General features: G+C 45.9%; 2 long non-coding RNA genes and 1 pseudogene across 6 annotated transcripts in view; 2 read left to right on the forward strand and 1 right to left on the reverse strand.

Annotated features, from left to right (window-relative positions):
• The window catches only part of LOC126961119 (uncharacterized), a 33018-nt gene extending 21576 nt beyond the window's left edge, over positions 1 to 11442 (reverse strand). For all 3 annotated transcript variants that reach the window (XR_007728187.1, XR_007728188.1, XR_007728186.1), the window contains exon 1: positions 11348 to 11442. This is a non-coding gene — a long non-coding RNA (uncharacterized LOC126961119). The remainder of the gene's footprint in view (positions 1 to 11347) is intronic.
• LOC126961116 (uncharacterized) overlaps positions 1 to 23398 on the forward strand; it is a 97950-nt gene extending 74552 nt beyond the window's left edge. The window contains exons 2-4 of one of the 2 annotated variants that reach the window (XR_007728181.1): positions 11404 to 11614; positions 22296 to 22423; positions 23384 to 23398. This is a non-coding gene — a long non-coding RNA (uncharacterized LOC126961116). Of the gene's footprint in view, positions 1 to 11403; positions 11615 to 12833; positions 12923 to 22295; positions 22424 to 23383 lie in introns of those variants that run through there. The other variant, XR_007728182.1, reaches the window with a different exon arrangement.
• Positions 12922 to 17483, forward strand: LOC126961086 (uncharacterized; annotated as a pseudogene). Its single transcript, XR_007728180.1, has one exon. The product of XR_007728180.1 is annotated as an uncharacterized LOC126961086 (transcript).
• Positions 23399 to 23701: the final 303 nt, after the last annotated feature.

The raw sequence follows: 23701 nt of genomic DNA on the forward strand, positions 1-23701 counted from the left end.
CTCCTGCCTCAGCCTCCCGAGTAGCTGGGACTACAGGCACATGCCACCATGCCCAGCTAATTTTTTTCTATTTTTAGTAGAGATGCGGTTTCACTGTGTTAGCCAGGATGGTCTCGATCTCCTGACCTCGTGATCCACCTGCCTCGGCCTCCCAAAGTGTTGGGATTACAGGCGTGAGCCACCACATCCAGCCTCAGATTTTTATGCACTTGTTTACAAATCAGTTTTTTAAACCAGTATTAGGTCAAGATCATGCTAGCCTTGTTAAAGGTGAATAGATTCCTATTTTTTTCCTGCAAAACTTTATAATGTTTGGTAAAATTTACTACTAAAACTATCTGTGAAGGGTGCCTTTAAAAGTTTGATAGACATAACATAAAATTTACTATATTAGCTATTTTTAAGTGTCCGCTTCAGTGGCATGAAGTGCATTAGCAATGCTGTGCAGCCATCATCACTGTTATTATCAATTTCTAGAATGTTCTCATTATCCAAAACTGAATCTGTAGCCATTAAACAATAATTATCAATTTCCTTCCTGCCTACTCCACCCTTGGTAACTCAACTATACTTTGTCTCTGTGACTTTGTCTATTCTAAGTTCTTATAAGTGTAGTCATATGATATTTGTCCTTTTGTTTCTGGCTTATTTCACTCAACATGATGTTTTCAAAGTTCATCCACAGTGTTACATGTATCAGAAGCTCCTTCCTTTTTAAGGGTGAATAATATTCCACTGTATGGATAGACCACATTTTGTTTATTATGCATCCACTGATGAACACTTGGGCTTCTGCCTTTTGGCTATTGTGAACAATGCTGCTATAAATGTGGATGTACAAATACTGTTTTGAGATCCTGCTTTCAATTTGTTTTTGATATATACCCAGAAGGGGAATTCTTGGATCATATGGTAATTCTATTTTTCATTTTTTTGATGAACTGCCACACTGTTTTCTGTTGTGGCTATAGTATCTTACATTCCCAACACTACACGAGGACACAAGGGTTCCAACTTTCCCCATCCTTACCAACACTTGTTATTTTCTGTGGTTTTTGTTTGTTTTTGTTTGTTTTGTTTTGTTTTTAATAGTAGCAATCATAATGGGTGTGAAGTGCTGAGGTGCTATCTCATTGTGGTTTTGATTTGCATTTTCCCAATGATTAGTAATTTTCCTAATGATTAGTAATGTTAACCATCTTTTCATATACCTATTTATATCATCTTTTATATCATCTTTTTTGAAGAAATGTTTATTCACGTTCTTTGCTCACTTTGTAATCGGGTTGTTTGTTTTTTTGTTGTTGACTTGCAGGAGGTTCTTTATATATTCTGAAGATTAACCCGTTATTTGCAAATATTTTCTCCAATTCCATAGATTGCTTTTCACTCTGTTGACTGCATCCTTTGATGCACTGAAGTCTTTAATGTGTATATAGTCCAATTTATCTATTTTTACCCTAATTGCCTCTCTGCGGCTTTCATGAGCCATGCCCACCTCTTTTTCTTGCCCACCTTGCATGTTATGTGAGACAGAGAGGAGGATCAATCCTTCAGGTATGAACCAGCCAGACTAGAACAAATAATGTCCGGTCTGCTCCCTGCAGCTTGAGGAAGGGAACTGGGACCTGGGTTGCCATCACATGCCACAAAACTTGCCTGCGGACTTGAAGATGGCTTTCCTCCATCAGGCATTTGCTGTGTTTGCTGGTTGCTGTGTGCATTTGGTGGTTGTTCAGAGCACCTGCAGTGTTACTGCAGACAGCTTCTGCCTGGTTTTAGTGGTTCATGTGGTGGATGAGAGCTTAGCGTTTCCTTATCTGTCATTTTGCTACCATTCCCGTGTGCAGGTGCCTTTTTAGTGGCTGGTAAGAGAAATACTTTTGATTGCCTATTTGACTTTCTTAAATTGTTACTTTTTAAAAATTTCTTTTTTTGTTGATACATAATTGATTTTTCTTTTTTTTTTTTTTTTGAGACAGAGTTTTGCTCTTGTTGCCCAGGCTGGAGTGCAATGGCACAATCTTGGCTCACTGCAATCTCTGCCTCCCGGGTTCAAGCGATTCTCCTGCCTCAGCCTCCCAAGTAGCTGGGATCACAGGCATGCACCACCATGCCTGGCTAATTTTGTATCTTTAGTAGAGACAGCGTTTCACTGTGTTGGTCAGGCTGGTCTCCAGTTCCTGACCTCAAGTGATCTGTCCACTTTGGCCTCCCAAAGTGTTGAGATTACAGGCATGAGCCACTGCGCCCAGCTGATGTACATATTTTACCTATTTAATTTTTTTAGTGCTTGAGCTTGTTTAGATTTTCTGTTTCTTGAATCCATTTTGGTAGCATTTTTCTAAAAATTATCCATCTTACCTGTTTTCAAATTTATTGGTATTAAATTGTTCATTATACTCTCTTATGATTTTAAATATCCTTACTATAGCTGCAGTGACAGCTCCAATTTCATTCTTAGTATTTCTCATGGAACCCTCTCTCTTCCTTCCTTTTTCAACATTGTCAGGATTTTTACTATTTATAAGTTTTTTCCCCACCAAAGACCTGAGTTTTTTGCGATTGCTGAGCCTCTTTTTTGCCCTGCTGCCATTTTGCTCACATTTAGTATTGTCTCTTTTCTTTCTTTCCTCCTATGTCCTTCAGGATTACTTTACTGCCATCCATTTATTTTCAAGCACCAACATTTAAGAAAAATTGATTAAAAAATAAAATGAGATCATTTCATCCAACTACTTTTTTCTCTTGCTCCAAACTGGGGAAGTTTGTGGAACACCAGGTTCTGTGGTATACAGTCTGAGAACCACGACAGTCAGTGGCTGTGAAAGTGAAAACGTTTTCCACTTGTTGGGCCCAGGATAAGTTTCTGCCTCTTACCAAGGAAGATTCTGAACTGAAAATCAGGGGCTGGGGCTGGGATTCTGGGTCTTTTGTTAATTTACTGCATGACTCTGGCCTAGAAACTCAGAGGCCCTCAGTTAGGCTACCATAACAAAATGCCTCAGGGTGGGTGGCTTCAACAGCAGACATTTATTTTGTCACTGGTCGGAGGGCAGGAAGTCCAAGACCAAGGTGTCACGGGGTTAGTTTCTCCTGAGGCTTCCTGAGAGACCCCTCGGGTTGCAGATGGCCACCTTCTCCCTGTGTCCTCACTTGGACTTTTCTTTGTGCAAATGTATCTTTGGTGCCTTCCTGCCTGTCTGCCTGCCCGCCTTCCTTCCTTCCTTCCTTCCTTCCTTCCTTCCTGCCTGCCTGCCTGCCTGCCTGCCTGCCTGCTGCCCGCCCGCCCGCCCCTCCCTCCTCCTCCTTCCTTCCCTCCCTCCTTCCTCCTTCCTTCCTTCCTTCCTTCCTTCCTTCCTTCCTTCCTTCCTTCCTTCCTCCCTCCTTCCTCCCTCCCTCCCTTCCCCTCCCTCCCTCCTTCCCTCCCTCCCTCCCTCCTCCTCCCTCCCTCCCTCCTTCCTTCCTTCTTCTTCCTTCTTCCTCTTTCTTTTCTTTCTTTCTTTCTTTTTTCTTTTCTTTTCTTTTCTTTTTTTTCTTTTCTCTTTCTTTCTTTTCTTTTCTTTCTCTTTTCTTTCTCTTTCTTTCTTTCTTTTCTTTCTTTTTCTTTCTCTTTCTTTCTTTCTTTCTTTCTTTCTTTCTTTCTTTCTTTCTTTCTTTCTTTCTTTTCTTTTCTTTCTCTCTTTCTTTTTTTTGAGATGGAGTTTTGCTCTGTTGCACAGGCTGGAGTGCAGTGGTGGGATCATGGCTCACCGCAACCTCTGCCTCTCGTGTTCAAGGGATTCTCCTGTCTCAGCCTCCGGAGTAGCTGGGATTGCAGGCGCCCACAACCATGCCCAACTAATTTTGTATTTTTAGTACAGACAGGGTTTCACCATGTTGAACACACTGGTCCCACACTCCTGACCTCAAGTGATCTGCTAGCCTTGGCCTCCCAAAGTGCTGGGATTATAGGCGTGAGCCACCACGCCTGGCCTCTTCCTCTTCATATAAGGACACCAGTCATACTGGATTAGGGCCTTGCCCTTATGACCTCATGTTATCTTATTTACGTCTTTAAGGGCCCTAGCTCCAGCTACGATCATGTTCTAAGGACCGGGAAGGCTTCAACCTATGAATTCTGGGGAGACAAATTCAGCCCATAACATGAGCTCGGTCACTTTCGGTCACTTTGGGTTCAACACTGACTGTCTAATATGCAACAACAAAAAGGAACACAAGTTCAGCATGCTCCAAAGACACAAGAAAATCTCTCCTACAGTCATAACCCAAAGCATGAATTAAGTCGGTCAATAAGCAAAGACAGCCTAAAACCAAGGGGAGCTTCCCATTAGGAGGTAGAGCTTTGAAGTTTCTTTTATGTCCATGAACCTTTCTGATCCTCAGAGCTGCAAGGCAGCTGTGACACACTTGAGCATTTACCCTAAGCATGGGAGTGTTTGCAGGGGGCTTTGTGAATTTGTACAGCAAAATAGTCTTCAAAGTTTCCTGCCACGACCCAAATGCTTGGAGCAGCATATGCATGGCTGGTTTCAGTTCTCAAACCAACCACCACATTTCTAATGGATATAAAATGTTGCCTTGTCTACAATATTTCTTATTCTGAATTGAATAGACAGCTGACTTGTGTTCTAGGTTTTTACTATTTTTTTTAGTCTGCTTTTAATATGCTTTTAAACTTTTTTTTTTTTTTTCCCAAGACGGAGTTTTGCTCTTATTGCCCTGGCTGGAGAGCAGTGGTGTAATCTCGGCTCACTGCAACCTCTGCCTGGCAGGTTCAAGCAATTCTCCTGTCTCAGCCTCCCGAGTAGCTGAGACTACAGGCACACACCACCAGGCCCGGCTAATTTTGTATTTTTAGTAGAGACGGGGGTTTCACCAAGTCGGCCAGGCTGCTCTGAACTCCTGACCTCAGGTGATCAACCTGCCTCGGCCTCCCAAAGTGCTGGGATTACGGGCATGAGCCACCATGCCCGGCCTATGCTTTTAAACCTTTACATCTCTGATACAATTCACATCCAGTGAGTTGAGTTCTGTTGGCGTAAGTTTAACGACAGGGACCCAAAAGTTGAGGAAATTTCAAAGATAACCATCTAGGAACATTAGTTTGGCCAATAAATGCAATAAAGGGAGTGCTTAGAAATTCATTTTCTGAGCAAACCTTTCCAAAGCTAATGGTGAAATACTGTTTTAGGAGCTAGCAGTTAATTTTTAAAATATATATATATTATGTGTGTGTGTATATATATATATATATATATTTTTTTTTTTTTTTTTTTTTTTTGAGACAGAGTCTCACTCTGTTGCACAGGCTGGAATGCAGTGGTGTGATCACAGCTCACTGTAGCACTGACCTCCCTGAGCTCAGGTGATCCTCCACCTTAGCCTCCCATGTAGCTGGAACTATAGGCTTGCACCACCATGCCCACTAATTATTGTAATTTTTTGTATAGACGAGATTTCACCACATTGCCCAGGCTGGACTTGAACTGCTGTGCTCAAACGACCCACCTGCCTTGGCCTCCTAAAGTGCTGGGATTACAGGCATGGGCCACTGTGCCTGGCTGATATATACATATTTAAAAGCCTAAACATATCAGATGTTGACATTACCAAATTCCACCAGTTTTAGTTCTCGTTCATTTATATCCTGGTAGAGTTCATCTGTTTTGAGAACAACTCAAAGGAAAAATAATTCTTCATATTGTCTGAATTATGTCTTCGAAATCTACAAACATTTTCTGATTGGTTGCTGAGCTCCTGGGTGTGGAAATCTGGGTGGGGATAAAATGAGGCCGTCCTTGGAGGACAGAGGATGGAAGGGGGCAGTCCCCATCCTCACTCTCCTCTCTGCCACTTGCCACAACTTCTGCAGACGGCCTTTCCTCTCTGCGACTGGTTCCTTATTGAGGCAATGGAAATGTGGACTGCGGTGACTCTGATCAAGCCTCATGTATCTATTGAATCAGGAAGCCTGAAGGCCTGAGGCCTCCCGAGTGGCCCCATGGGAGCATAGTGCATTTTTCTGGTCAGTCGTTAGGGGAAACGACGAATGAGCCAGGCTAGCATGAGAAGGCCTGCATGCTATCGGATCTTTTTCCTGAAAACATCGACATGGGGACATGTTCAAACCAAATTTTCTTTATAAGTTATAAGGAAATCAGGCGGAGGCTAAACCTTTTTTTTTTTTTTTTTTTTTTTGGCAATGCTGTTGAGAATATTACATTATGTTCCCACAATAGCATAAATGTATGTCTTATCACTTGAATGGAGCCCAGACAATAAAAGGGCGCCTGAGAGTGGAAATACGCCTATGAGAAAGGCCAAGCCAGCCTTTCGTGATAACAGCAGCAGGGAGGGAAGAGTGCACAGAGCTGACCACAGCACAAATGTCACAGACCCTTGAGGACCGTGCCGGGGCTCAGAGCTCCACCCAAGGGCTAACATCCTCACCCCAGCCGAGTTCCTTCAGACCCCAGGGTCTTCGTTTCGTGACTTGTAAAATGGGAATTATATGTCATGGGAGTGTTGGGGGGAAAATGCAATCATTAGCAAATGCTTTCAAATATAATATGTTACCAATATCAGGTAAAGGTAACATTTTATTTCCTAGGGCCGGGAATTTCATTTTTGTTTTCCTGTTTATTTTTTTGCATATTCAACCACCCACAAATGTGCTCTCTCTCAAAAAGAAAAAAAAAAAAAAAAAAAAAACCAACAACAACCCCATTTCTCCTTCTGGTTGAATGATTCATCAAGAATCTTGGCCCAAGTACAATACAGTTTCAGGGAAAAAAGACTCCAGGGAATGAATAGGGAACGTAATCATGACCTTTCCGATAACCCCGTTATTAGGCAATGCGGCGCGGATGAAATTCTCCAGGGAGCGAGTGAGTGAGGCGCGGCTTACATTCTGTATGCTGAGCCCTGTTTGGTGACTTCACACCTCCACCCCCTGTTCTATGCCAGCAAGTTGGGGCAGCTGGGGTGGTAGGCGAGCTGAGGGTCACCTCAGAGCTGAGGTCGAAAGAAATTCTTACAAGTAAAATATTCACTAACAGTTTTTATGTTCGTAGATATGGAGTTGTTGGTCTTGAGATACAGACCATGCAGGAACAAAAGGCTTGTGGGAGGACGGTGGCGCTAGGATGCTGCAGTCCCAGGGGAAGGGCTGTGGTTTTAGTGCCTACCTTCCTTTCACTCCTCTGGCCAAAAAAAACTAATAATAATAAAGAAAGGAAAAGAAAAGAAACTTCTCAGAGAGGTTCCTAGTGGCTAAAAAAAAACGCCTGGTTCTCCACCCCCTGTGACTTTACGACGTCTGCAAAACAAGACTGTAAGATACAGAAACAATATGAAGGTACTGAAAAATGATTCTTTTTTTTCCTTTTTAGAGATGGGGTCTTGCTCTGTTGCCTACGCTGGAGTACAGCGGTGGGATCATAGCTCACCGCAGCCTTGAACTTCTGGGCTCAAGCCAAGCTCCCATGTAGCTAGGACAACAGGCATGGGCCACCATGCCTGGCTCAAATTACTCTTAGATGCCCAGGGACCCTATCTTACACAGCAGTTGATATTCCAGTTTGAATAAATTTAATTGATTTTTTTTGAGTATTGTCTTTTCATAATTTAACTTAAAATAACTTTTTCTTTCAATTTGATGCTTTAAAATGGTTTGATATATTCCTAGTTTTTCAATATTGCGATATTTTGAGAATGAAATATTGTCCAGAGAAGCATTTGTTATAATGGAAATCAATGGGAGGAAAAAAAGTCTCCAAAAGACACAATGTGCTTTGTTGAAGGGATGAGGACACGTTCGTGGATACTGTCTATCTGCCATACTTAACGAGCCTATGTCTGCCACAGGGCATTTGCACTCTCTGTGTTTTCTCCTTTAACCAACATGTGGGGTAAGCAAGGTAGAGGTTATCACTCTGTTTTATACATGAAGTAAATGCATTCCACAGAAAATAGGTGATTTCAGCCAGGCACAGTGGCTCACGCCTGTAATCCCAGCACTTTGGGAGGCTGAGGCAGGAGGATCACTTGAGGTTGGGAGTTTGAGACCAGCCTGGCAAACATGGTGAAACCTCACCTCTACTAAAAATAAAAAAATTACCTAGGCATGGTGGCAGGTGCCGCTACTGGGAAGGCTGAGGCAGGAGGATCACTTGAATCCAGGATGTGGAGGTTGCAGTGAGTTGAGATCTCGCCACTGCACACTCCAGCCTGGTGACAGAGCGAGACTCCATCTCAGAAAGAAAAAAAAAAAAAAAAAAAAGTATATGATTTGCTTCTGGTTAGAGAATAAGCAAATGGCCAACCTGGACCTGGATGAGGCAGGAAATGCAATGCCCTGGACCGTGTGTTCTGTAGGTTTACAAGTGTATGTATGGACAGAAAAATAAACCTTCCTTTATTTGTACATAGCTGCAGCTACTGGATTGGAATTCAATTCACAAAGAGAAAAATACAAAAAATCTACTTGTCTGTTAAAGGATAATGTTTAGCAGAGGGTGAGAAAGGCCAGAAGTATGTACAGACAGAAAAATAAACCCTCCTTTATTTGTACATAGCTGCAGCTACTGGATTGGAATTCAATTCACAAAAAGAAAAATAACAAGCCAATAAATACTTGCAAACTATGTGATCTTACATCCCAGAGAGTGTGGGCTGGCGAGGCCTGGTACTGGAGATGCCCACTACACTGGGGTCCGGTGGCCGGCGAGTGAGGGGACTCGTCTGACATGGGTGAAGGCTGCAGCATACACAATACCCAGATGTTACCAAGGGCACACGCAGATGGCATAATTGGTGAGAAATCAGAAACAGGACACACGTTACAGGAGGAAAGAAAAAGAGGCTGGGGCCTGTGGCCCAGCCCTGGAAGTCAGAGAACTCTGAAGGACTTTGTGGGAACGAAGCGTTGGGGTTAAGCAGATAGACATTCACCTCCTGAAAACCCACGGGCGGGAGAGCCGAGCGGCAAAACAACCGGAGGAAGTGAGCAGCCGCCGAGCAAGCGTGACTCCACACAAGGATGCAGGAGCCACAGGAAGGAGCCGTCAGAGCCACCCAACCTGGAAACAGAGGCAGGCTCGGCCCTGCACGGCACACGCTTTCCAAACTCCAAAAAGACTGCCTGTTGGTAGGCACCGTGGATATCAATCGCGTGCACAGTTCCGTCAGCTGGCCAGACATGCCTTCAGGCCCAGTTCTGTTCTGCAGTCAATGGAATTTTGATAATACACTTTTCCAAAAAAACAAAACAACAGCCTCTGTTTCAGAACATAGGATGTTTTGAAGGTTATATTCTTGGCATTTAGAAAACAGTAAACAGCCTCTTAGCTTTTGGACTGTAGCTAAAATCATAGTTTTTTTTTTTTTTTTGGAAGTTAGTTTCCAGGCAAAAGATGAATTACTCTGCGCCAGAGTAAAAAATTACTTTTGATTGCCACGCTTTTAAAATATATGAAAGGATGACCATCAATCATGTAAGAGATGTTTGTAAAATGTCCATAGTTAGCTATGAATGTAACTCGGACAAACACAGTATCTACTTGTCTATTAAAGGATAATGTTTAGCAGGGGGTGAGAAAAGCCAGAAGTTTAGGATTTAGAGACAAGCAGAAGTACTAAGAAAGGAGACTGAATAAGAAACATGGAAAGAGATGGAAGCAAAGAGAGAGAAAAAGAATGAGAGAATGGGGGAGAGAGGATGCACCTCTAAAGCCAGGTAAGGATCTTGGCCCCAGGTGCTGAAACTGGAGTGATTCATTGTTATGGGCTGAATTGTGTCTGGCCAAAATTCATAGGTCGATGTCTTAACCCTCAGTAACTCAGGATGAGACTGTATTTGGAGATGGCGCCTTGAATAAGACAAGTTAAAATGATGCCACTGGGGCTGGGTGCAGTGGCTCACACCCGTAATGCCAGCATTTTGGGAAGCCAAAGCAGGAGGATCGCTTGAGCCCTGGAGTTTGAGACCATACTGGGCAACACGGGGAAACCCCATCTCTACAGAAAAAAAAAAAAAAAAAAAAAAAAAAAAAGCTGGGCGTGGTGGCATGCACCTGTAGTTCCAGCTACTTGGGAGGCTGAGGCAGGAGAATCACTTGAGCCAGAGAGGTTGAGGCTGCAGTGAGCCGTGATCATGCTACTGCACTCCAGCCTGGGTGACACAGCGAGATGCTATCTCAAAAAAATAAATAAAAGCAAATAAAACTATGCCACTGGGTGAGCCCTAACCAATCTGATTGGTATCCTTAGAGAAGAGAAAATTCGGACACTCACAGAGACACCAGAGATGTGTGTGCGTGGAGGAAAGGCCACGTGAGATCACAGGAAGAAGGCAGCCGTCTGCAAGCTCGGGAGAAACCAACGCTGCCGATACCCGCTCTTAGACCTCCAGCCTCCAGAACTGACAAACAGTGTGTGCTGTTGAAGCCACCCAGCCTGTAGTATTTTGTGATGGCAGCCCAAGCAAACTAACATGTTTATCACAACCCTGTGGAGGAGGATGTGGGGTTTACCCACAGTGGAGCCCTAGGCTTGTCCTGCCACGCGTGACTCCACCACAGGGTGTGTAAGTTGTGGCACAGATGCTGCCCCTGCCTCCTCCACATTCCCCAGGCCATCCTTGCTTCACACTCTTCCTCAACCCCCTTCTCCGGGGATCACCTGCAAGCCTCCCGGAGCCCACATGTGAGCATGGCGTGGATCCAGCCTCCTCCGGTCACAGCTCAGCTCCTACCACCTCTTCCTCCCCAGAACTGCACACAGCACCTGGCGCAACTCCATGAATACCAGAGCGGGACATTACGGTCACACTGTGCTCACTTTGTGAAATAAAAGATGGAGTCCTTTTACGTCTTTAACGCCCTTCGAGCACATGAGCAGACGGAGTGATCATGAGATGTACCTGGGAGAGGGGATGACAGGAACGGGGGCTTGGGCCCTAACGCCGGGCGCTGCCAGGGACTCTTGAAGTAGGACAAGGAGGCACTGGGGAGGGAGGGTCTAAGTGGGTGCCTGGAGAGCCTGCGTCCACAGGGGTGGCTTGGGGTGGCTTTGGGTGGACTGGGTTTTTCACATGAGCCAGGAAAGTCAAGTGGGGAGTCCAGTTAGAGTTCCCATTTCCTTGTGAACTGTGCTTCTGCTGACAGCAAGGCGTGGGAATGCCGAGGGTGACCACATGACGCTGCCAGGGCAGATGCTGGAGGCTGAGACATCAACCCAGGTGGCCCAGCTGCGTGGAAGGGGGTGTGAGCGTGACGCCGCCCTCCCTGGAAACCTGTTCATAGATCTGGACCACACAACAGTGTCTCTGTGCCTGGATTCTTACCTAAGACCCATTTCTCCGACAGATACTTGACTGTTGCTTTCTTCTTTCCGCTGTAGGGCCCGATGACGATGCTGGCCTGGCGGGGGACTTGGCTGACCCGGCCTCCGCACAGGTGGACTAGTTCACAGAGCTTGGCCACTGGGGGGCTGCTGGCAGGCGAGACAAACATCACTGGCTGGTCGGCAAAGAGGGTTCCGCGGTACGGCCCTGCAGACAAGTGGCACTCCCTTCGACACAGCTGTGGGGCAGACAGAGAGAATTACAGAGGTGGGACCACTTCAGTCTCCATAGCGTAGGTGAACTGCTGCGGTTTGCTTCCTTTTTTAGGAAAAGAATAGACTGAATGTAAGGCTGCCATGCTCCTGTGAATTTCGAATTCTGAGAACCCAGAGAAGACGTGACATTAATGACATAAAGCTGACATTTTCTGAAGTATCCATGAGTAAAACTCCAAGGAAATAAATTAGGAAAAAAAAAAAAAAGTGTAGGCCTTTGAATTACTACAAATCCTCAAACAAAATATTGAAAAGCAACTGTTAGCAGAGCAGAGCAGAGCCGTAGCTAGGCTGAACTCCGGCTAAAGTAACTTGGTGATGTGTGCAAGTGACGGCAAGATTCTAATGCACTGCAAATGCCGGCTGTGCTGGAAGGGAGTCATTCAATCCAGCGTGCTCCAGGCTCTTGGCAGAAAAGGACTTTTATAGAATCTAAGAAATGCTGTAAATCCAATACCATGGTTTGGACGGGCAGAGGGACAGTGAGGCAATGCAGGAGGAGAATTCCTAGAGCCGTTCCCAAAACACACTAGGTTTGCGGGAGAGAGGTGTCTCGAGGTTGTTTCAATGAGCTGTTGGGAAACATTTCAGAAACTGGGATGTGAAGCTGCTCTGCTTCTCATTCTGGCAACGTGTGGTCATCTGGTTGACCCAGAGGACTGCGGGAAGGCCCAGTTATTCTGAACACGTATTTTCCTAACTATGGGTTGGTAAAGACTTCTTTTTGAGTATAAACACCCTCTGAGAGATGCTGTGGGTTATGTGCCATCCACATTTTGTTTTGCATATTTTCCCTGTAATATCTGAAATTAATGGTTCACACAAATTAGAGATTTGAGGGGATGTATGTGAGGGGAGGGATGAAGGGGCCTTCTCAGAGGAGTATAACCTGGGGTGCAGTGAGGTTGGGGTCATCTTAGTCAGGGGCAGCAGACAAGGCTGACCTTGGAGGTAGGGGTACTTTACTTGGAGGTAGGGGTAGAGTGGAGTTGGGGGAAGAGCAGCAAAGAGTAAGTTCCACAGCCCACATCGCTCACAAAATCAGAGAAACGGTGAACTGTTTTTCTGCTAGGTTTTCATACTACTGTAATATTTAACAAAAGAGGATCCTACTGTGAAAATATAGCTGCAGCATCAATGGATTAGATCCAATACACTTAAATCTGCTCATGGAATTTGCTTTTTCTCTTCCCTTGTGTTGAATTTTACAGCATAATAAATACCGAGCCTCAGCAACTTTCATGTGACTTCCAGGAGACAGTGGCAGCAGGGGCAAATGATTCTTCCTGATGGTGACTTTGTGAGTATTTTTAGCAATATGTCCTGGGAGATAGGCTGTAAAAAAGGCTATTGATTTAATTTGCAGACAAAGAGACTGAGCTGATGCAAGACAAGAGATTTGCTTTGGCAAACTGTGAGTCACACTGCGAGAAAAAGCCATGGTCCCTAGAATCACGGGGCCAAGCTGCATGGAAACGGGATCAAGAAAGAATATCTTTCATCTTAAAGTAGGACACACACACATTCAAAAAGTTAACTATGAAAGTATTTGGCCAGGCGTGGTGGCTCACACCTGTAATCCCAGCACTTTGGGAGGCTGAGGTGGGCAGATCACAAGGTCAGGAGATCAAGATCATCCTGGCTAACACGGTGAAACTCTGTCTCTACTAAAAATACAAAAAATTAGCCAGGCGTGGGGCCGGGTGTGGTGGCTCACGCCTGTAATCCCAGCACTTTGGGAGGCTGAGGTGGGTGGATCATGAGGTCAGGAGATCAAAAACATCCTGGCTAACACAGCGAAACCCCATCTCTACTAAAAATACAAAAAATTAGCCGGGTGTGGTGGCAGGCACCTGTAGTCCCAGTTACTCAGGAAGCTGAGGCAGGAGAATGGTGTGAACCTGGGAGGTGGAGCTTGCAGTGAGCCGAGATCATGCCACTGCACTCCAGCCTGGGCAACAAGCAAAACTCTATGTAAGAAAAAAAAAGGCCAGGAGCGGTAGCTCACACCTGTAATCCCAGCATAATCCCAGCACTTTGGGAGGCCAAGGTGAATGGATCACTTGAGGTCAGGAGTTCGAGACTGGTCTGACCAACATGGAGAAACCCCATCTCTACTAAAAATACAAAAACTAGCTGGGCATTTTGGTGGGCATCTGTAATCCCAGCTACTCAGGAGGCTGAGGCAGGAGAATCGCTTGAATCCAGGAGGCAGAGGTTGCAGTGAGTAGACATGGTATCACTGTGCTCCAGCCGGGGTGACACAGTAGGACTGTATCTCAAAAAATAAAATAAAATAAAGTATTTGATTGTTGAAGCAATACTACGGAAGGGTATAAAGTAAAAAGGGACTTTTCCTGTTAGACACTGTTGTCTGTGTCTTCTTTGTTGGCAGAACAAAGACTTTTTCTGGGGGCACCAACCTCTACCTGGCCATGTGTTCAAGCCCAAGGAGAAGTCCCAGGATTGGTTCAAGCTAATCACGGTGATCACAATGCAAATGACTGAGCTAAGCATGGCACAGCTGGCCTCAATCCTGGCCAGTGCGACCTGAGAATCAATCGCTGGTGGGATTCTGAGGGAGTTTTTCTTACTATTATAAACAGATGCATAAGCAGAAATACTTCTCTTCTTTGCTTGGCACTGTCACGTCTAATGTGATGCCTGGATCACTGAAGCCCCCAGAGGCCACGGGACACGCTGAAAATGGCCCAGTGGGAAGGCGGAAAGCTCTGGGTCCTGAAAAACACTTCTAAGTTACTGATGGACCAAACTGAAATCATCCTTTATTTTGTTTTTATGTCAGAAAAAAAAACAAACCTAAATTCTTTAAGTGACTTTTTTGTTAAGTTTTTGTTTCTAGAAGCCCAAAGTATCCTAATAATAATAATTTTAAATAATCCGCCTATTTTTGGAAATATCTTGTTCATCGTTGAGACTATGAATAATAGATCAGTTCTCACCCCTGCCTCCCCTGCCATTTACCAGAGTTAACAACTGTGAAGAGTTCTCTGTGTATTTTTAAAAATTCTGTAAAATGCACACACACACACACACACTTTGATATGGTTGTTCTTAACCAAAAAATGAGATCAAATCTCTATCTTACTGTATGGATAAACAGTAAATAAACCTTTTTCTAATGCAGTAGAAAAGGAAAGTCAACCTCTTGGATGTTTAGGATGTGATTTCAGTAGCTAGTTTCTTTGTGCCATGACATTGCCTTCAGAATTCTGATCTTGGCCAATTTTCCTATCCAGCAAAGCACCATTTCCCCAACACTGGTACATTTTTAAAAGTTAGTTGTGAATTACAAGCTGTAAACATTAGATGCAGCAGACGGTGTTCTCACTGTGTCACCACTGGCTCTCGCCAGGGAGCCTATGTGTTACCTGGAGATTAAGGGGAAAAGCCTCAAAGGCACAGATTCTGAAGTCAACTTGCTGTTGATTATTTTCATTGATTTTTCAATCCCCTTGGTAACCGCAATTTACAGCAATGTGCTCTAAACTCTAATTTTAGCTGGGCAAAGTGGCTAACAGCTGTAATCCCAGCACTTTGGGAGGCTGAGGCAGTTGGATTGCTTAAGTCCAGGAGTTTGAGACCAGCCTGGGCAACATAGGGAGACCCTATCTAGATAGATAGATAGATAGATAGATAGATAAGCAAGACCGGCGTGGTGTCACATGCCTATAGCTCCCGCTACTTGGGAGGCTGAGGTGGGAGGATCAGTTGAGCCCAGGACGTTGAGGCTGCAGTGAACTGTGATTGTGACACTGCACTCCAGCCTGGGCGACAGAGTGAGACCCTGTCTCAAAACAAAACAACTCCCCATCCCCAACAAAAAACCAATGATTATAATTTCACTGCAAACCTTTACACAGACACGCAAACACACACGCACGCACACACCCCAGAAACAGGAGTGCATGCAGGACATGTGGAGGGGACAGGCGTAAGTTGGGGAACAATAGCTGGGTAGCATCGTGCTGTTTTATTTTTGTTGTTACCTCAATGAGAACCTCAGAGATAACCTCATCTATTTATATATTGGCCCAGGAGTTTCTAGCTAAAAACAGTTAAAAGATAATTTTTCAAAAAATCATAACTTTCAGGAAGCTGAGGCAGGAGAATTGCTTGAACCCGGGAGGAGGAGGTTGCAGTGAGCCGAGATCGCGCCAGTGCACTCCAGCCTGGGTGACAGAGCGAGAGTCCGTCTCAAAAAAACAAAAAACATAGCTTTCATACAGGTATAAAATAAACACAGTGTATTCATTTTACTTAACTCAGATGCTATAACTGGTTCAAAGGACAATCTGAAGAACACATTTATAGATGAGAAATACTGAAATAAACTTGCGAATGGACAAAAAAGTTGGCTTTCCTACAAGGTAGGGAGCATTCCCTCTACCAGACAGAATTCATTTCCTGCCCGTAGACAGGCACGTTTGCATCGCCAGCAGCTCTTTACAACTTACGAAGTTGTAAAACAGCTCCCTAGCAATGAAGGCTGCAAGCAGATAAGCTGGCAGGCCGTGAGCAGGCCTCAAATGGAGTTTTTCAATGAAGCACAAATGTTCCCCTACAGAACCCAAGATGTCTCTTTAAAAGAAATCATGAAAGAAAAGGGGATTAAGTGGAGCTTATGGGCTGCTCCAGGGTTAAGTGGCCTCCAAAATAAACAGGACTGCTTGATAGTCAGAGTGAATTTGGGGTGGGGTTTGAAAGAGTTCCTGCTTTCCTCTGCTAATGGTGACATAAAATGACCATTTCATACCCATGGATATACACTGACGTGTACATAGAAGTTGCGGAGGCAGTGGCAGAAGCCAGAGGACTTTCTCTGCCATGAGCTCCTCCTAGGAGCCCTGGGTTGCAGAGGGTGAGGACTGCTAGGAAAGTCTGTCAGTTAAGGCCGAAGGGACATTAGCTTTGCTTTAAAACACATTGCCTGTGCTTGCGTTTGTGTCTTCATCTGATTTAACGGGTTTTAGCTCAGACTCTCCAAATCTATTTACCTACAAGTCCGTTTGTCTGTTGTTGACAAAGCAGAACAGAATTTCCCCGCGGCTTCTAGCTTCAAGGAATCCCAGCTATTTATCCATCACCAAGAGGGAAGCCCCATGGGTGGTTGATGGTTCATTTACTCCAGCCCAGGGGGTTGGATTTCAATTAGTGCATTTGCTTTTCCCTCTAGGTAGAGCTCACCCTTTAAAGTCACTTCTTGGCTCTCTAACAGTTTTAAGATGCACTTTCCCATCTCAACAACAATACAGGATGTCTTACAAGGCTGTAGTTCTCACTCACTGCATTCTTCCTCTGAGCCGTCCAGGAAACACGGGCAGGCCTTACAGTCAAGGCACCTTAGATTTAAAGTATGGAGTACGCGAAACCTTCCTAACTGGTAAAGCGCTCAGTAATGCAAATTCTGGGTGCAACTCAGTGGTTCTTAGTCTAGTCAGAGTTATGCAGTCATCAGCACAATCTACTCACACCCTCCTCAAGGTATGACATAAATATTTCTGAATTCACAATGCGGACAATCTCATTAATAACTTTATTGAATCCTGTAACCCAGCACTCGGGGTTCTCTAAAGCCCCACCCTGCCTTCCCCTCCAATTGCAGTGTCCACTGTCTCTTTTAAATAGACTCTGTCCTCATCAAGCCTGTTCTCTGTCCCCCAAATATGCCATATCATTCCTTAATGCACGCCTTTTTTTCCCCAGTTCCCTACAATCTTATAATTAGTGGTGACACTAATCTATATGTGTTAAAACTCATAGAATTGTATACAAAACAGTCAATTGTACTGTGTACATACATTTAAAAGATAAAATAAAATGTGTTCTTTTAACGCTTACATTGGTCTACTTTCCATTTTTTCTGGATCCTAGAAAGGCCTTCCTGTGCTTCCTAAGACACAAAATCCTCTTCCCAGCGCCTGCCTCCTGACCCCAACTCAGGGCTGAGCCACAGAACCAGTGCACTCATCCCCACAACACTCCCTGCAGAAGTACCTGCACGTTCGTTTGCTGTGTCGTGAAGTGAACTCATTTCACTGTATCAGGCTAAGTTCTGAGGATACAAAAATGGAGGGACACAGTCTTTGCTTCTTCAGGACACTCTAGAAGTTACAGACATTTCATGGACAGAAAAGTGGGAGCTGGAGTGGGCTTGGGGCATTTAGGGAGGACTTCATGATGTTGGTGTGTGATATGGAGTCGTGAGCAGAAAGACGGTTCCTCGCGGAAAGCACACAGGAGCCCCTCAGGTCCTGAGACCTGGGTGTCTGAAGGCCCACGGCATGCGTGAACGCAGCCCAGGGTCACTGGGAGTGAGGGGCGAGGGGTTCAGCAGGCAATAATTGCAAGAGCTCACTCGCTAAAACATTTACATGCACGCGAAGTGATGAGGTGTGGACCAGACCACTCGTGATTACACAGTGTGAGCATGGTTACTGGGGACCTCAGAAACCTGAGCAGACGAGGCCATGGGGGGATCCGTGTGTCAGGAGGCTCACTTTTCAGGCAACGTGGAGGACAGGCGGAGGGGTTGAGATCAGGAAGACCCAAGAAAAAGGAATGAAGTAGTGTAGGGTACGGGGTTGGGGAAGGGAGGGAGATTCAAGACAGAATGAAAAGTCAAACTCACCAGGAATCCAGTAACGTGACTGGCTTCCTATGTGCAAACGGGGAGGTGAACACTAAGATACCTCGGGGGCCATGCAGGCATTTGTAAGAAAGCTCAGCTGTGGAGGTTTTGAGGTTTCCAATGAATAATCCATCTTTTTTTCCCCCAGGTTCAATACCAACTGAGAGGCAGATACAGGCATTGAACTATAGAGACAAGTCACGTTGATTATTCATAAGGCTGCCTGCAGATTGGGCCTTAGGCCAGCGGACATGTGTGTTTGCTAATCTCCTCTGATGACTTAGAAAGACCACCCACCGAGCCACATGGGCACTGGACAAAGGGCCTGCCTCCACGCAGGGAGGGACAAGAGGGGGACAGAAGGCAGGCTTTCTCCAGGAGGCAGCTATAGTTGTGATAAGATTTGATTAAGTTGGTCTTCCTCTGGAGGAGATGGGGGTGAGGGGAGGGGGCGCCAGCCTGGCAGTGGAAAGCTATAAAGGAGGCAGGCCCCTCACCACCCACGGGAGGATGCAGGCATCTGAAACCCGGGACACCTGACCGTCCTCCATCGTGAGTCCTGTCCAAGCGGCCAAGCTTTGGTGAAAGTCCCAGCTCTGCACAACCATTTCTGAAAGCAGATCCTAGTGCTGATCATTGCAAAAGAGGTGAAGGCAGACCCAGAGGCCACCATTTGGAAAAACAAAACATTTTTAGGAGTTTAACTTTCTAAAATAATTCTCAGTGTAGAGTTACACGTGACAATGTGGCCTGCACTGAGTCCATCAAAGTTGGAATTAACTGGTCATTGGCCCCGGGGAGAAGGAATAATGATGCCCGCAGTCCCTGGACCTTAGAAAAACTAGAGAAATAGGAACGGAGCACACCATTAACTATTCTGATAATCACCTCAATCCGGTAAAAATAAAAAAGGTCTTCAGACCAGGAAGACATGAAGGCTCCTGAAACTCTGCATCAAACCTTTTCCATTTGCAATCAAAACCATCCCTGCTCCTGGCTGCCACCTCAAAGCATCCTGTTCCCTTGCCCTCCACAAGACAGCTCCAAACCCCGTGCTGCCAGACAGGGCCGCCCACTTCACCTCGCTGTTACTGTCGTTCCTCTCGGCCCTGATGACGCTGTCTCTGTCTCCATCACTGATCTTGTCCCACTTCCCGGAAGTCTCAGGACATCCACAGGTGCCCCTTCCAACCCCCTCACCCCCCCGTCTCTCGGGCTCCTCTCTCCCCGGGGAACTGCAGAATCCCGAGCTGCTCCCTCTGTAGCTACCACCTCTCCCCTTGTCAGCAGCCCCGGGCCCCTGCCCAGTGGACGCGATTGCCTCCCGCCTTCACCCCTCCATGTCCTAGCCCCTAAACCAGCACCCAGCCCACCACCCCTCTGTGACTCCCTGGCCCTTCTCTCCACGTTGGGCTCAGTCAAACCAAGACCCGGGTTAAATTCAGATGCCGAGCGTCTCTGCACAGGCAGCACCGTGGGTGGGTCTGGCTGGTGTGCTAGTCCCCTGACCGTTGGCCGTGTGGCCCTCTGTGTTTCTAACCACTCTTTCTACCCGGCTCGTCCTCCCCTCCTCACTGCCCATTCCCACTGCCTGGCCTTCAGCCTATAAGCCGTTTCTCAGGCTCAGCCATGGCTCCCCACTGAGGACGGTGAAGTAACAGAGATGTCTCCTGCTCCGCAGCACCTGACACCTGCTGCAGGCCTGCCTTCCGCAGAACCCCAGGCTGCTGGACAGGAACCCCCATAACCCCCACATGGAAGGCCGATCTCCCACCAGGCCAACCCCGCTCCTCTCGTCTTCTCAAGGACATGCTCCATCAGGTCTTCCTTCTGTCTTGTTTGTTATGTTTTGGCTCAAAACAGTCATAACAACAAACAACAAAAATGCTGTTATTTCTCCCACCCTGCAAACCCCTTCCCTCTTCACTTCCTTTGCATCTTTTTGTAGCAAAACTTCTTGAAAGAGTGGCGTATGCCCACTAAACTCACACCCTCTGCCTTTGCTCCCACCATGCCCGTGAAATTGCGGGGGTCACAGGTGGTTCTTATTCCTCTTCTCGGAGGCACCACCAGCTGGGAGAAGGAGCAGGACATGGAAAGTGCAGATAGCAAAAGCAGGTGAAGCGGCGATGTGAGCGGCGGTGGCGCCCAGAACACCACGCCAGGCAGGGGAGGTTGGAACAGAGGCAGGCCAGCCAGCTGGGCAGAGAGAGCCAGAGCAGGTCCGCAACCAGCGGTGCTGGAGGCAGTGGGGGTCAGGAAGACCAGGGTGGAGGCTGCAGGGATGAGGACATGTGCCGAGCAGGGCAGGCACTGGTGCTGAAGAGCATGGGTGGGGGAGGATGTGGATTAGCCAGGTCGCAGAGGTAATGGAGAAAGGGGTAGTGAACCTCAAGCAGCCCTCAAAAGACAGGCAGCAGTATTGGCAGGTGGCATGTGGAGGAGGATGAAAGCCTCAGTACAACTCTCCAGCCAGGGGCAGAAGAGTTATTATGCCCGGGAAGTGGGCTGGCTGGGAAGAAGAGGAGGTTGGCTATGGGGATCGGGGACTTGGCTTAAATAGGCATAATCTGATGGGGGAGCTAGTCATCAAATTAGGCAGAGTGAGGGGGTGACACTGCTGTAACAAGAAATATGTATTTGGTTTCTGCCCTGGGTTCCTAGCACTGAGCCCCTAAAACCCTTGGAATTCCCCTAGCGATGCAGGCAGAAGAATGTCCTTCATCATTTATCACAAGCCCTCTCTAACCCTACCTGAGAGTATGCTAGTGAGGTGGCTCCTGGAGGCTGGGGGCTGAGTGCCAGAGGAACGTGCCAGATCTTTGGAGGGCTGGAACTTTCAGCCCCACCCCCACAAGGTCTGGGGTTCACTCAGTGGCCAATGATTTCATCAATACTGCCTATGTAATGAAGCTCCTTAAAAATCCTGACATTACAGGGTTCGGGAGCTTTGGGGTTGAACACATTCTGGTACAGGAGGTGATGCCCCCTGAGAGGGCATGGAAGCTCAGTGTGTTCTGCTGCCTGGCCCCGGGCCCTGTGCACCTCTTCTCTGGCTGTTCTTTTACATCCTTTCATAATATCATTGGTGATGAATTGGTCAATGTTAAGTGATTCTCTGAGTTTTGTGAGCTGCTCTAGCAAGTTACAAATCCCAGGAGGAGGTCGTGGGAACCCCTGATTTACCGCTGGTCAGTTAGAAGGGAGACCTGGGACATGCAACTGGCATGGGGAGGGGGGCAGGCTTGTGGGGCTGAGTCCTTCACCTGCTAACTCCAGGCAGGTGGTGTCAGAATTGGATTGTAGGACACTCGGCTGGTGTCTGCAGTGAACTGCAGAATTGTTTGGTGTGAGAAAAACCCTACATTTGGTGTCAGAAGTGTTTTCTCTCTCTCTCTCTCTCTCTCTCTCTCTCTCTCTCTCTGTGTGTGTGTGTGTGTGTGTGTGTAGCAATAGTAGTAGCAGTAGCAGTAGTAGGAAAAACAGGAGTTTGTTTTCTTTTAGAGAAACAGTTTTGCGTGCAGTTTGCAGCTAGAGAGGGGTCTGGGAGGCATCTGAGCAGAGGTGACAAGCAAAGCCACAAGAGCATGGCTTCATTTTCTGCTAAATTTGCAGTTCAAAAGTTCCAAGTTTCAATTTTGTAATATGAAACATTGTCAGTGAAACAGTTTTTGAAAGAACAAGAAAGGTTTTTTTTTTTTGTTTTTTGTTTTTTTTTGGTAAGAAAAATCAGCATCTTATGTTCTTAGTTTTAAGGAAACGGGCATGATGTTGTCTCAAGTGTATGAAGACAGTTCTGTCAACTTCTGGCCTGGGAGACCCCCGGGCTCTGGGAAAGTAGAGATAACAGACTTGAAAATCCATCCCTCTCTTGGAAGTGGGCTTAGGGGTCTGTACTTTCTAAGCAGAATGATTATAGTTTTTCATCATGGGGGAAAAGAAAGCCTTAAACCAGGGAGCTAAAAAGAAAGATGATAGATGCTGTTCTTTTTCCTTTCCCTGGGCAATTTTGTCATTGCAGAAAGGAAACAGACTGGAGGAAGATTATGGCTTTTGCTAAGAGTTGAACCAGAAAGGCTGGAAAGAGCAGCACGCAATGACAGTTGACGCCAGACTCTGGGGTGGTTGGAACAAGTCGTGAGATTTAAGGTAAGTTATAAAAGGCTATTCTAATTAGTAGCCAACAACATGGCTTCAACAGGTTAAGAAAAAGTTAAAACGTTATAAATGAAGACACTTGATTGTAACTTAGAGTTTGCCTAAAATCAAGGTGGCTTGTGTTTTCCAAACCACCTTCTGTCCCTATCCCAGCTCTTGCAGAAGAGAAGAAGGCTCAGTGGCAACCCAGCCCCACACATCTGCATCTATTTAAGAGAACTAGAAGCATGAGCATTTAACAGTCTGACAACGGAGACAAGAGCATGTCAAAGCAAGGAGACTCTCAAGGCCAGTAAAAATAGTGAACATGACTTAGAGGGTCCTTATGGCTCTTGGCAGTAAAGGCCTCAGACAAAAACATGTGTTGTCAGGCATGGGAGTATGGTTTATATAATCAGCCTTGGTTTTAATACTGAGATGTTTTAGGATGTTTCAGAAATAAAAGTTGAGAGAACTGCCAAAGAACTTATCCAGACAAAAAAGGAGGTGATGGCAGAGGACAGGGTGTATTAAGGCAACCATGAACTGCCCCCACCCCCACCCGCTATGGTTTACTTGGCAATATGTGTGTGTGAGGGGGCATTGCTTTGATAATGGGATTCCCAGCAAAAATAAAATCTATGATGTTGTCAGAGAGGATGGCAGGTGAGGCCTGGGAAATGAGAAGTGGCTCTCTCCGGGGACATCCTCCTCAAATTCTTATTTTATGCAAAAAGTAAAAGTGCATCAGGATAATCGCTCCCGGCTTAGCTTTTCCAAAAGCCACATGCAAATGGGACTTTCTGTTCTCCATGACAAACTAGCAGTTAAAGGAAGGCAGAATGCATTTTTTTCCCCCTGACTTTCTCTGAGTGCGATTCAGACAACTGACATTGGAACTCAGTGAGCGCCAAACTTGGATTTTTTTTTCAGCATCATTTGAGTTTTTTTTTTCTTTTTCTTTTTTTTTAGGGCCACATAAGTGATGGGAACATAATCGTCTTGGGAATCCACAAATAACTTTTTAAAAAGTCATAAATCTGGATTTCATGCCTCATAGTTTTCAGCAACTGCGAGAAATATGTCAAAACTCGAACGCGGTAGGTTTCCGTCCCCGTTAGTGGGCACAGACTGACGCTCTGGGTCCCGTCCATGTGCTTTGGTGGTAACTGCGTGAACTAGTCAGCAGCATGCTGGCTGAAATGCCTTGGTTGCTTTTCACTGTCGTTTTTCAATATCATGATAAAAAAGCACAGGGGAAGAACTATAAAAGTCATGGAAACTTTTATT

The sequence above is a fragment of the Macaca thibetana genome, chromosome 8, assembly GCF_024542745.1.
Source record: "Macaca thibetana thibetana isolate TM-01 chromosome 8, ASM2454274v1, whole genome shotgun sequence".
In the NCBI taxonomy this organism is placed as follows: domain Eukaryota; kingdom Metazoa; phylum Chordata; class Mammalia; order Primates; family Cercopithecidae; genus Macaca; species Macaca thibetana.